This window comes from Salmo salar, chromosome 02 (genome assembly GCF_965601325.2).
Source record: "Salmo salar chromosome 02, fSalSal1, whole genome shotgun sequence".
Classification (NCBI taxonomy): domain Eukaryota; kingdom Metazoa; phylum Chordata; class Actinopteri; order Salmoniformes; family Salmonidae; genus Salmo; species Salmo salar.
Window position 1 is genome coordinate 2,394,468 of NC_138292.1, and position 13,638 is coordinate 2,408,105.

The window sequence follows — 13,638 nt, forward strand, 5'->3', positions numbered from 1 at the left end:
TAATTTGCACTTTCACATGTGATTATTTTTTCACGTGGAACTTGCAATTCCACATGTGAAAATGAAACGATCAATGTTTTGACTAAAACATGGTTCAAACTATAATGTTGATATCATGTCAGTCCTTGAGCGTGTTTGCATTTCTCCAGCCCCATCACTCATATTTTTACTGAAACTGTGGCAGGGGAAATCCCTTTGTTAATGTTTCATTGCGGGATGGACTGTTTAAAGCCCTGTAGTAGAGTAATAGTTTGTACTATATGGTGAGTCATTTACTTTGTAACATTCATATCAAGCAAAACTTCTGAAGTCGAGAACAAAAATTCTTAGTATTGCAAACAAAAATAATTATTTTGAAAGCAAAACGTAAACCCCAAAGTGTTGAAAGCAAAACATAAACCCCAAAGTGTTGAGAACAAAACATAAACCCCAAAGTGTTGAAGCTGAAACATAAACCCCAAAGTGTTGAAGCTGAAACATAAACCCCAAAGTGTTGAAGGTGAAACATAAACCCCAAAGTGTTGAAGGTGAAACATAAACCCCAAAGTGTTGAGAACAAAACATAAACCCCAAAGTGTTGAGAACAAAACATAAACCCCAAAGTGTTGAGAACAAAACATAAACCCCAAAGTGTTGAAGGTGAAACATAAACCCCAAAGTGTTGAAGCTGAAACATAAACCCCAAAGTGTTGAGAACAAAACATAAACATCATACTCTGATACCTCCTTTGTCCCACCTCCCACACATGCGGTGACCTCACCCATTATAACCAGCATGTCTAGAGATACAATCTCTCTTATCATCACTCAGTGCCTGGGCTTACCTCCGCACCCCATCATACCCCTGTCTGCACATTATTCCCTGAATCTATTCTACCACGCCCAGAAATCTGCTCCTTTTATTCTTTGTCCCCAACGCTCTAGGCGACCAGTTTTGATAGCCTATAGCCGTACCCTCATCCTACTCCTCCTCTGTTCCTCGGGTGATGTGGAGGTAAACCCAGGCCCTGCGTGTCCCCAGGTACCCTCATTTGTTGACTTCTGTGATCGAAAAAGCCTTGGTTTCATGCATGTTAACATCAGAAGCCTCTTCCCTAAGTTTGTTTTACTCACTGCTTTAGCACACTCCACCAACCCTGATGTCCTTGCCGTGTCTGAATCCTGGCTTAGGAAGGCCACCAAAAATTCGGAGATTTCCATACCCAACTACATCATTTTCCATCAAGATAGAACTGCCAAAGGGGGAGGAGTTGCAATCTACTGCAGAGATAGCCTGCAAAGTTCTGTCATACTTTCCAGGTCTATACCCAAACGGTTCAAACTTCAAATTTTTTAAATTAATCTCTCCAGAAATAAGTCTCTCACTGTTGCCGCCTGCTATCGACCCCTCTCCGCTCCCAGCTGTGCCCTGGACACGTGAATTGATCGCCCCCCATCTAGCTTCAGAGTTCTTCTGTTAGGTGACCTAAACTGGGATATGCTTAACACCCCGGCCAGTCCTACAATCTAAGCTAGATGCCCTCAATCTCACACAAATCATCAAGGAACCCACCAGGTACAACCCTAAATCCGTAAACATGGGCACCCTCATAGACATTATGCTGACCATCTTGCCCTCCAAATACACCTCCGCTGTTTTTAATCAGGATCTTACTGATCACTGCCTCATTGCCTGTATCCGCTATGGGTCCGCGGTCAAACGACCACCCCTCATCACTGTCAAACGCTCCCTAAAACACTTCTGCGAGCAGGCCTTTCTAATCGACCTGGCCCGGGTATCCTGGAAGGATACTGACCTCATCCCGTCAGTCGAGGATGCCTGGTCGTTCTTTAAAAGTAATTTCCTCACCATCTTAGATAAGCATGCCCCTTTCAAAAAATGCAGAACTAAGAACAGATATAGCCCTTGGTTCACTCCAGACCTGACTGCCCTTGACCAGCACAAAAACATACTGTGACGGACTGCAATAGCATCGAATAGTCCCCGCGATATGCACCTGTTCAGGGAAGTCAGGAACCAATACACGCAGTCAGTCAGGAAAGCAAAGGATAGCTGTTTCGAGCAGAAATTTGCATCCTGTAGCTCTAACTCCAAAAAGTTTTGGGACACTGTAAAGTCCATGGAGAACAAGAGCACCTCCTCCCAGCTGCCCACTGCACTGAGGCTAGGTAACACGGTCACCACCGATAAATCCATGATAATGGATTCTAAGGTCTTCGAAAGCCAAGTTAACAAACAGATTACCGACCATTTCGAATCCCACCGTACCTTCTCCGCTGTGCAATCCGGTTTCCGAGCCGGTCACGGGTGCACCTCAGCCACGCTCAAGTTCCTAAACGATATCATAACCGCCATCGATAAAAGACAGTACTGTGCAGCCGTCTTCATCGACCTGGCCAAGGCTTTTGACTCTGTCAATCACCGTATTCTTATCGGCAGACTCAATAGCCTTGGTTTCTCTAATGACTGCCTCGCCTGGTTCACCAACTACTTTGTAGACAGAGTTCAGTGTGTCAAATCGGAGGGCATGTTATCCGGACCTCTGGCAGTCTCTATGGGGGTACCACAGGGTTCAATTCTCGGGCCGACTCCTTTCTCTGTATATATCAATGATGTCGCTCTTGCTGCAGGCGATTCCCTGATCCACCTCTACGCAGACGACACCATTCTGTATACTTCTGGCCCTTCTTTGGACACTGTGCTAACTAACCTCCAAACGAGGTTAGTTAGCAGTGGCCTCCAACTGCTCTTGAACGCTAGTTAACCTCTCTAGGGGAGGTGGGACAAAATCGTCCCACACTATTCAACAGCCAGTGACAAATCAGAGCGCCAAATTTAAAACCACAAAATGTCATAATTCAAAGTTCTCAAACATAGGACTATTTTACACCATTTTATAGATACACTTCTCCTGAATCGAACCACGTTGTCCGATTTCAAAAAGGCTTTACAGCGAAAGCAAAACATTAGATTATGTTAGGAGAGTACATAGACACAAAAAACCACAGTCATTTCCAAGTAACTAGCATGCATCACAAATACCCAAAACACAGCTAAATGCAGCACTAACCTTTGATGATCTTCATCAGATGACACTCCTAGGACATTATGTTATACAATACATGCATGTTTTGTTCAATCAAGTTCACATTTATATCAAAAACCAGCTTTTTACATTAGCATGTGATGTTCAGAACTAGCATACCCACCGAAAACTTCCAGTGAATTTACTAAATTACTCATGATAAACGTTGACAAAATACATAACAATTATTTTAAGAATTATAGATAGAGAACTCCTTTATGCAATCGAGTACATAGCTCGGCCATCACGGCTAGCTAATTTGACACCCACCAAGTTTGGGACAACCTAAACTCAGAATTACTATTAGAAAAATTGGATTACCTTTGCTGTTCTTCGTCAGAATGCACTCCCAGGACTTCTACTTCAACAACAAATGTTGTTTTGGTACCAAATAATCCATAGTTATATTCAAATAGCTCCGTTTTGTTCGTGCGTTCAGGTCACTATCCGAAGGGTGACGCGCGAGCACATTTCGTGACAAAAAAATGCAAAATATTCCATTACCGTACTTAGAAGCATGTCAAACGCTGTTTATAATCAATTTTTATGCGTTTTTTCTCGTAAAATAGCAATAATATTCCAACCGGGCAACATTGTATTCATTCAAAGGCTGAAAGAAAAAAATGGAGTAGTCTCGTGAACGTGCATCTCAGTGTCACTGTCCCTAGGCTGAACACTTGCAAATTCTGCTGCTGTTCTTTGCCCAGAGACTGCAGACACCCCATTCCACTTTCTGGCGGCTTTAGAGAGCCAATAGAAGCCTTAGAAAATGTCACGTTACAGCACAGATGCTGTATTTTCGATAGAGATGCAACAGAAGGACAACAAATTGTCAGACAGGGAACTTCCTGTATGGAATCTTCTCAGGTTTTGGCCTGCCATATGAGTTCTGTTATACTCACAGACACCATTCAAACAGTTTTAGAAACATTAGAGTGTTTTCTATCCAAATCTACTAATTATATGCATATTCTAGTTTCTGGGCAGGAGTAGTAACCAGATTAAATCGGGTACGTTTTTTATCCGGCCGTGAAAATACTGCCCCCTGTACCACAAAAGGTTAAAACCAAATGCATGCTTTTCAACCGTTCTAGAATATGTGGACAACTATAAATACCTGGGTGTCTGGCTAGACTGTAAACTCTCCTTCCAGATTCATATTAAACATCTCCAATCCAAAATCAAATCTAGAATCGGCTTTCTATTTCGCAAACAAAGCCTCCTTCACTCACGCCGCCAAACTTACCCTAGTAAAACTGACTATCCTACCGATCCTCGACTTCGGCGATGTCATCTACAAAATAGCTTCCAATACTCTACTCAGCAAACTGGATGGAGTCTATCACAGTGCCATCCGTTTTGTTACCGTTACATTTACATTTACGTCATTTAGCAGACGCTCTTATCCACCTTATACCACCCACCACTGCGACCTCTATGCACTAGTTGGCCGCCTTTCCTTCCAGTTCTCTGCTGCCAGTGACTGGAACGAATTGCAAAAATCGCTGAAGTTGGAGACTTTTATTTCCCTCACCAACTTTAAACATCAGCTATCTGAGCAGCTAACCGATCGCTGCAGCTGTACATAGTCCATCTGTAAATAGCCCACCCAATCTACCTACCTCATCCCCATATTGTTTTTATTTACTTTGCTGCTCTTTTGCACACCAGTATCTCTACTTACACATCATCATCTGCTCATCTATCACTCCAGTGTTAATCTGCTAAATTGTAATTATTCGCTCCTATGGCCTATTTATTGCCTACCTCCTCATGCGTTTTGCACACACTGTATATAGACTTTCTTTTTTTTCTACTGTGTCATTGACTTGTTTATTGTGTTACTGGCTTGTTTATTGTTTATTCCATGTGTAACTCTGTGTTGTTGTTTGTGTCACACTGCTTTGCTTTATCTTGGCCAGGTCGCAGTTGTAAATGAGAACTTGTTCTCAACTAGCCTACCTGGTTAAATAAAGGTGGAATAAAAAATAAATAAAAACATAAACCCCAAAGTGTTGAGAACAAAACAAAATATTGCAAGAAAATAATTGTTTAAATGCAAGAGCAAATGTATTGTAAATGTATTGCCCCCCCAAAAGAATTCTGTGACTGCAAATAAAAAAAACGCCTCCTTCCTTCCAGCAATTGTCCTTCTCATTGGTAGGGAACCTAACCCTGACTTTTGCTTTCGCTGCCTTTTTTTCCAGTTGTAAGTTTTGGCATATTCATTCTAGCAACACAGCACCCTGCATCCCATTGCTTTGTATGGCCTCTGAAGCTAAGCAAGGCTGGTCCTGGTCAGTCCAAGTATGATGGTGATTAAACATTTCTAGTATCAACATTCTGGTGAGGGGTGTGTGTGTGTGTGTGTGTGTGTGTGTGTGTGTGTGTGTGTGTGTGTGTGTGTGTGTGTGTGTGTGTGTGTGTGTGTGTGTGTGTGTGTGTGTGTGTGTGTGTGTGTGTGTGTGTGTGTGTGTGTGTGTGTGTGTGTGTGTTGGTATCGCTGACAGTCTGGGTAAATAAAGGTGTTAACTTATAACTGGAAGCTTTCCTGAAATTTATTTTGGCTTCCAGTACACACACACACACACACACACACACACACACACACACACACACACACACACACACACACACACACACACACACACACACACACACACACATACACACACACACACACACACACACACACACACACACACACACACACACACACACACACACACACACACACACACACACACACACACACACACGCACACCAGGATGTTGATACCAGAAATGTTTCATCACCATCATACTTGCACAGAGCTCATCCATCATTCAGTGTCATTTTGCAAACTTTTATCATAAGCTAACGTAGAGAAGTTGGCAGTAAAACGGTCCATTTGGGTATTGAACATCCCGTAACAACACTGATGGGACCAGTTCACTGGTATTGTCTAAACTGAACATCGGTCAGAGTGGGGGGAGATCTCACATACTGGAAACTCATAGCTTTCTAATAAATAACACATTATGAAGTGGTGACTAGTACATTTGACTGTAACTCTCTCTTACAACACACTTCCTAGTCTCCTACTGTACTTGTGTCTCATCCACTCTTTCGATTGTTCTCTGTGACATATCTGGAGATAGAATGGTAGCAGCAACAGTGGAGGTGGTTAGTGTGGTAGATGTGGTGGTAGGAGCTATAGTGGGTATGGCCAGCATGGTAGATATGATGGTAGGAGATATAGTGGGGATGGCCAGTATGGTAGATATGATGGTAGGAGCTATAGTGGGGATGGTCAGTATGGTAGATATGATGGTAGGAACTATAGTGGGGATGGTCAGTATGGTAGATATGATGGTAGGAACTATAGTGGGGATGGTCAGTATGGTAGATATGATGGTAGGAGCTATAGTGGGGATGGTCAGTGTGGTAGATATGATGGTAGGAACTATAGTGGGGATGGTCAGTATGGTAGATGTGATGGTAGGAACTATAGTGGGGATGGTCAGTATGGTAGATGTGATGGTAGGAGATATAGTGGGGATGGCCAGTATGGTAGATATGATGGTAGGAGCTATAGTGGGGATGGTCAGTATGGTAGATATGATGGTAGGAACTATAGTGGGGATGGTCAGTATGGTAGATATGATGGTAGGAACTATAGTGGGGATGATCAGTATGGCCAGCATGGTAGATGTGATGGTAGGAGCTATAGTGGGGATGGTCAGTATGGTAGATGTGGTGGTAGGAACTATAGTGGGGATGGTCAGTATGGTAGATATGATGGTAGGAACTATAGTGGGGATGGTCAGTATGGTAGATGTGATGGTAGGAACTATAGTGGGGATGGTCAGTATGGTAGATATCAAATCAAATTTATTGATATAGCCCTTCTTACATCAGCTGATATATCAAAGTGCTGTACAGAAACCCAGCCTAAACCCCCAAACAGCAAACAATGCAGGTGTAGACGCACGGTGGCTAGGAAAAACTCCCTAGAAAGGCCAAAACCTAGGAAGAAACCTAGAGAGGAACCAGGCTATGAGGGGTGGCCAGTCCTCTTCTGGCTGTGCCGGGTGGAGATTATAACAGAACATGGCCAAGATGTTCAAATGTTCATAAATGACCAGCATGGTCAAATAATAGTAATCACAGTGAACAGGTCAGGGTTCCATAGCCGCAGGCAGAACAGTTGAAACAGGAGCAGCAGCACGGCCAGGTGGACTGGGGACAACAAGGAGTCATCATGCCAGGTAGTCCTGAGGCATGGTCCTAGGGCTCAGGTCCTACGAGAGAGAGAAAGAAAGAAAGAAAGAAAGAAAGAGAGAATTTGAGAGAGCATACTTAAATTCACACAGGACACCGGATAAGACAGGAGAAATACTCCAGATATAACAGACTGACCCTAGCCCCCCGACACAAACTACTGCAGCATAAATACTGGAGGCTGAGACAGGAGGGGTCAGGAGACACTGTGGCCCCATCCGATGATACCCCCAGACAGGGCCAAACAGGCAGGATATAACCCCACCCACTTTGCCAAATCACAGCCCCCACACCACTAGAGGGATATCTTCAACCACCAACTTAGACAAGGCCGAGTATAGCCCACAGAGAACTCCACCACGGCACAACCCAAGGGGGGGCGCCAACCCAGACAGGAAGACCACGTCAGCGACTCAACCCACTCAAGTGACGCACCCCTCCTAGGGACAGCATGGAAGAGCACCAGTAAGCCAGTGACTCAGCCCCTGTAATAGGTTTACAGGCAGAGAATCCCAGTGGAGAGAGGGGAACCGGCTTGGGCGGTTCGTTGCTCCAGTGCCTTTCCGTTCACCTTCACACTCCGGGGCCAGGCTACACTCAATCATAGGACCTACTGAAGAGATGAGTCTTCGATAAAGACTTAAAGGTTGAGACCAAGTCTGCGTCTCTCACATGGGTAGGCAGACCATTCCATAGAAATGGAGCTCTATAGGAGAAAGCCCTGCCTCCAGCTGTTTGCTTAGAAATTCTAGGGAAAATTAGGAGGCCTGCGTCTTGTGACCGTAGCGTACATGTAGGTATGTACGGCAGGACCAAATCGGAAAGATAGGTAGGAGCAAACCCATGTAATACTTCGTAGGTTAGCAGTAAAACCTTGAAATCAGCCCTTGCCTTAACAGGAAGCCAGTTTAGGGAGGCTAGCACTGGAGTAATATGATCACATTTTTTGGTTCTAGTCAGGATTCTAGCAGCCGTATTTAGCACTAACTGAAGTTTATTTAGTGTTTTATCCGGGTAGCTGGAAAGTAGAGCATTGCAGTAGTCTAACCTAGAAGTAACAAAAGAATGGATACATTTTTCTGCATCAATTTTGGACAGAAAATGTTTGATTTTTGCAATGTTACGTAGATGCAAAAAAGCTGTCCTTGAAACAATCTTGATATGTTCTTCAAAAGAGAGATCAAGGTCCAGAGTAACGCCGAGGTCCTTCACAGTTTTATTTGAGACGACTGTACAACCATCCAGATTAATTGTCAGATTCAACAGAAGATCTCTTTGTTTCTTGGGACCTAGAACAAGCATCTCTGTTTTGTCCGAGTTTAAAAGTAGAATGTTTGCAGCCATCCACTTCCTTATGTCTGAAACACAGGCTTCCAGCGAGGGCAATTTTGGGGCTTCACCATGTTTCATTGAAATGTACAGCTGTGTGTCATCCGCACAGCAGTGAAAGTTAACATTATGTTTTCGAATGACATCCCCAAGAGGTAAAATATATAGTGAAAACAATACTGGTCCTAAAACGGAACTTGAGGAACACTGAAATTTACAGTTGATTTGTCAGAGGACAAACCATTCACAGAGACAAACTGATATCTTTCCGCCAGATAAGATCTAAACCAGGCCAGAACTTGTCCGTGTAAACCAATTTGGGTTTCCAATCTCTCCAAAAGAATGTGGTGATCGATGGTATCAAAAGCAGCACTAAGGTCTAGGAGCACGAGGACAGACGCAGAGCCTCGGTCTGACGCCATTAAAAGGTCATTTATCACCTTCACAAGTGCAGTCTCAGTGCTATGATGGGGTCTACAACCAGACTGAAGGGTTTCGTTTATATTGTTTGTCTTCTGGAAGGCAGTGAGTTGCTGTGCAGCAGCTTTTTCAAAAATTTTGGAGAGGAATGGGAGATTCGATATAGGCCGATAGTTTTTCATATTTTCTGGGTCTAGGTTTGGCTTTTTCAAGAGAGGCTTTATTACTGCCACTTTTAGTGAGCTTGGTACACATCCGGTGGATAGAGAGCCGTTTATTATGTTCAACGTAGGAGGGCCAAGCACAGGAAGCAGCTCTTTCAGTAGTTTAGTTGGAATAGGGTCCAGTATGCAGCTTGAAGGTTTAGAGGCCACGATTATTTTCATCATTGTGTCAAGAGATATAGTACTAAAGCACTTTAGTGTCTCCCTTGATCCTAGGTCCTGGCAGGGTTGTGCAGACTCAGGACAACTGAGCTTTGGAGGAATACACAGATTTAAAGAGGACTCCGTAATTTGCTTTCTAATGATCATGATCTTTTCCTCAAAGAAGTTCATGAATTTATTACTGCTGAAGTGAAAGCCATCCTCTCTTGGGGAATTCTGCTTTTTAGTTAGTTTTGCGACAGTATCAAAAAGAAATTTCAGATTGTTCTTATTTTCTTCAATTAGGTTGGAAAAATAGGATGATCGAGCAGCAGTGAGGGCTCTTCGATACTGCACGGTACTGTCTTTCCAAGCTAGTCGGAAGACTTCCAGTTTGGTGTGGCACCATTTCCGTTCCAATTTTCTGGAAGCTTGCTTCAGAGCTCGGGTTTTTTCTGTATACCAGGGAGCTAGTTTCTTATGGCAAATGTTTTTAGTTTTTAGGGGTGCAATTGCATCTAGGGTATTGCGCAAGGTTAAATTGAGTTCCTCAGTTAGGTGGTTAACTAATTGTTGTCCTCTGACGTCCTTGGGTAGGCAGAGGGAGTCTGGAAGGGCATCAAGCAATCTTTGGGTTGTCTGTCACGGCTGTCGAAATGAGAAGAGGACCAAGGTGCAGCGTGTGTCGTTCCACATTTTATTTACACTGTGAAACTATGCAATACCTAAATAAACTGAAAGACAAAAACAACAAACCGTGACGCAGAGGTGAAACATACACAGCTCACTATTAATCTCCCACAAACCCAGGTGGGAAAAAAAAACCTACTTAAGTATGATCTCCAATTAGAGACAACGAGGAGCAGCTGCCTCTAATTGGAGATCATCCCAAACAAAACCAACATAGAAATACAAAACGAGAACATGAACATAGAAATACAAAACATAGAAAACACACCCTGTCACACCCTGACCTACTCTACCATAGAAAATAACATCTTACTATGGTCAGGACGTGACAGTACCCCCACCCCCCCCCCCCCCCCCAATGGTGCGGACTCCGACCGCACCTAAACAACAACAAACCCCCCCCCCAAAAAAAACAAAAGAGGTGGGTAACTAATGCATATGGCGGCTCTGGTGCAGTACACATAAACTTATCCCGCAGATCCTCCAACAGAGGAGGCGGCTCTGGTTCGGGGCGTAACCCCGCTCCGCCCACTGATCCTTCTGCTTCTGTGCCACCGGACCGTGGATCATCGCCGGAGGTTCCGGGCCGCAGGCCGCCGCTGGAGGTTCCGGGCCGCAGGCCGTCGCTGGAGGTTCCGGACCGCAGGCCGTCTCAGGAGGTTCCGGACCGCAGGCCGTCTCAGGAGGTTCCGGACCGCAGTACGTCGCCGGAAGCTCTGGACTGGGAACTGTCGCCGGAAGCTCTGGACTGGGAACTGTCGCCGGAAGCTCTGGACTGGGAACTGTCGCCGGAAGCTCTGGACTGGGAACTGTCGCCGGAAGCTCTGGACTGGGAATTGTCGCCGGAAGCTCTGGACTGGAAATGCGCACTGGAGGCATGACGCGTGGGGCTGGCATAGGTGGCGCCAGACTAGTAACACGCACCTCAGGGTGAGTGTGGGGAGCAGGAACAGGACACCCCGGACTGGGCAGGCGCACTGGAGGCCTGATGCGTGGGGCAGGTATAGGTGGCGCCAGATTGGTAACACGCACCTCAGGGCAAGTGCGGGGAGCAGGAACAGGGCGTACCAGGCTGGATAGACTCACTGGAGGCCGGGTACGTGGGGCAGGCACAGGATATACTGGACCATGGAGGCGCACTGGAGATCTCGAGTGTAGAGATTGCACAACCCGTCCTGGCTGGATGCTTAATTTCGCCCGGCAAACGCGGGGCGCGGATACAGATCGCACTGGACTGTGAATGCGCACTGGCGACACAGAGCGCATCACCGCATAACACGGTGCTTGCTTCTTCACTTGCTCCCCACGGTAAGCTCGGGGAGTTGGCTCAGGTCTCCAACCTTGACTCTGCCAATCTCCCCGTGTGCCCCCCCCCAATGCTTTGGGGGGGGGCTGCCTCTCGGGCTTCCGTCGTTGCCGTGACTCCCTCGCTGCCTCCACCTGCTTCTCCAGCAGGCTGTTGTATTTATCCAATACCTGCTCCCAAGTCCAGTCTATTCTTTCCTCCAACACCTCCAGAGGCCAGGATGCCATCTCCTCCCGGGCACACTGCTTGATCCTTATGTGGTGGGAGATTCTGTCACGGCTGTCGAAAGGAGAAGAGGACCAAGGTGCAGCGTGTGTCGTTCCACATTTTATTTACACTGTGAAACTATGCAATACATAAATAAACTGAAAGACAAAAACAACAAACCGTGACGCAGAGGTGAAACATACACAGCTCACTATTAATCTCCCACAAACCCAGGTGGAAAAAAATCCCTACTTAAGTATGATCTCCAATTAGAGACAACGACGACCAGCTGCCTCTAATTGGAGATCATCCCAAACCAAACCAACATAGAAATACAAAACTAGAACATGAACATAGAAATACAAAACATAGAAAAACACCCCCTGTCACGCCCTGACCTACTCTACCATAGAAAATAACATCTTACTATGGTCAGGACGTGACAGTACCCCCCCCCCCCCCCCCCCCCCCCCAATGGTGCGGACTCCGACCGCACCTAAACAACAACAAACCCCCCCCCCAAAAAAAACAAAAGAGGTGGGTAACTAATGCATATGGCGGCTCTGGTGCAGTACACATAAACTTATCCCGCAGATCCTCCAACAGAGGAGGCGGCTCTGGTTCGGGGCGTAACCCCGCTCCGCCCACTGATCCTTCTGCTTCTGTGCCACCGGACCGTGGATCATCGCCGGAGGTTCCGGGCCGCAGGCCGCCGCTGGAGGTTCCGGGCCGCAGGCCGTCGCTGGAGGTTCCGGACCGCAGGCCGTCTCAGGAGGTTCCGGACCGCAGGCCGTCTCAGGAGGTTCCGGACCGCAGTACGTCGCCGGAAGCTCTGGACTGGGAACTGTCGCCGGAAGCTCTGGACTGGGAACTGTCGCCGGAAGCTCTGGACTGGGAACTGTCGCCGGAAGCTCTGGACTGGGAACTGTCGCCGGAAGCTCTGGACTGGAAATGCGCACTGGAGGCATGACGCGTGGGGCTGGCATAGGTGGCGCCAGACTAGTAACACACACCTCAGGGTGAGTGTGGGGAGCAGGAACAGGACACCCCGGACTGGGCAGGCGCACTGGAGGCCTGATGCGTGGGGCAGGTATAGGTGGCGCCAGATTGGTAACACGCACCTCAGGGCAAGTGCGGGGAGCAGGAACAGGGCGTACCAGGCTGGATAGACTCACTGGAGGCCGGGTACGTGGGGCAGGCACAGGATATACTGGACCATGGAGGCGCACTGGAGATCTCGAGTGTAGAGATTGCACAACCCGTCCTGGCTGGATGCTTAATTTCGCCCGGCAAACGCGGGGCGCGGATACAGATCGCACCGGACTGTGAATGCGCACTGGCGACACAGAGCGCATCACCGCATAACACGGTGCTTGCTTCTTCACTTGCTCCCCACGGTAAGCTCGGGGAGTTGGCTCAGGTCTCCAACCTTGACTCTGCCAATCTCCCCGTGTGCCCCCCCCAATGCTTTGGGGGGGGGCTGCCTCTCGGGCTTCCGTCGTTGCCGTGACTCCCTCGCTGCCTCCACCTGCTTCTCCAGCAGGCTGTTGTATTTATCCAATACCTGCTCCCAAGTCCAGTCTATTCTTTCCTCCAACACCTCCAGAGGCCAGGATGCCATCTCCTCCCGGGCACACTGCTTGATCCTTATGTGGTGGGAGATTCTGTCACGGCTGTCGAAAGGAGAAGAGGACCAAGGTGCAGCGTGTGTCGTTCCACATTTTATTTACACTGTGAAACTATGCAATACATAAATAAACTGAAAGACAAAAACAACAAACCGTGACGCAGAGGTGAAACATACACAGCTCACTATTAATCTCCCACAAACCCAGGTGGAAAAAAATCCCTACTTAAGTATGATCTCCAATTAGAGACAACGACGACCAGCTGCCTCTAATTGGAGATCATCCCAAACCAAACCAACATAGAAATACAAAACTAGAACATGAACATAGAAATACAAAACAT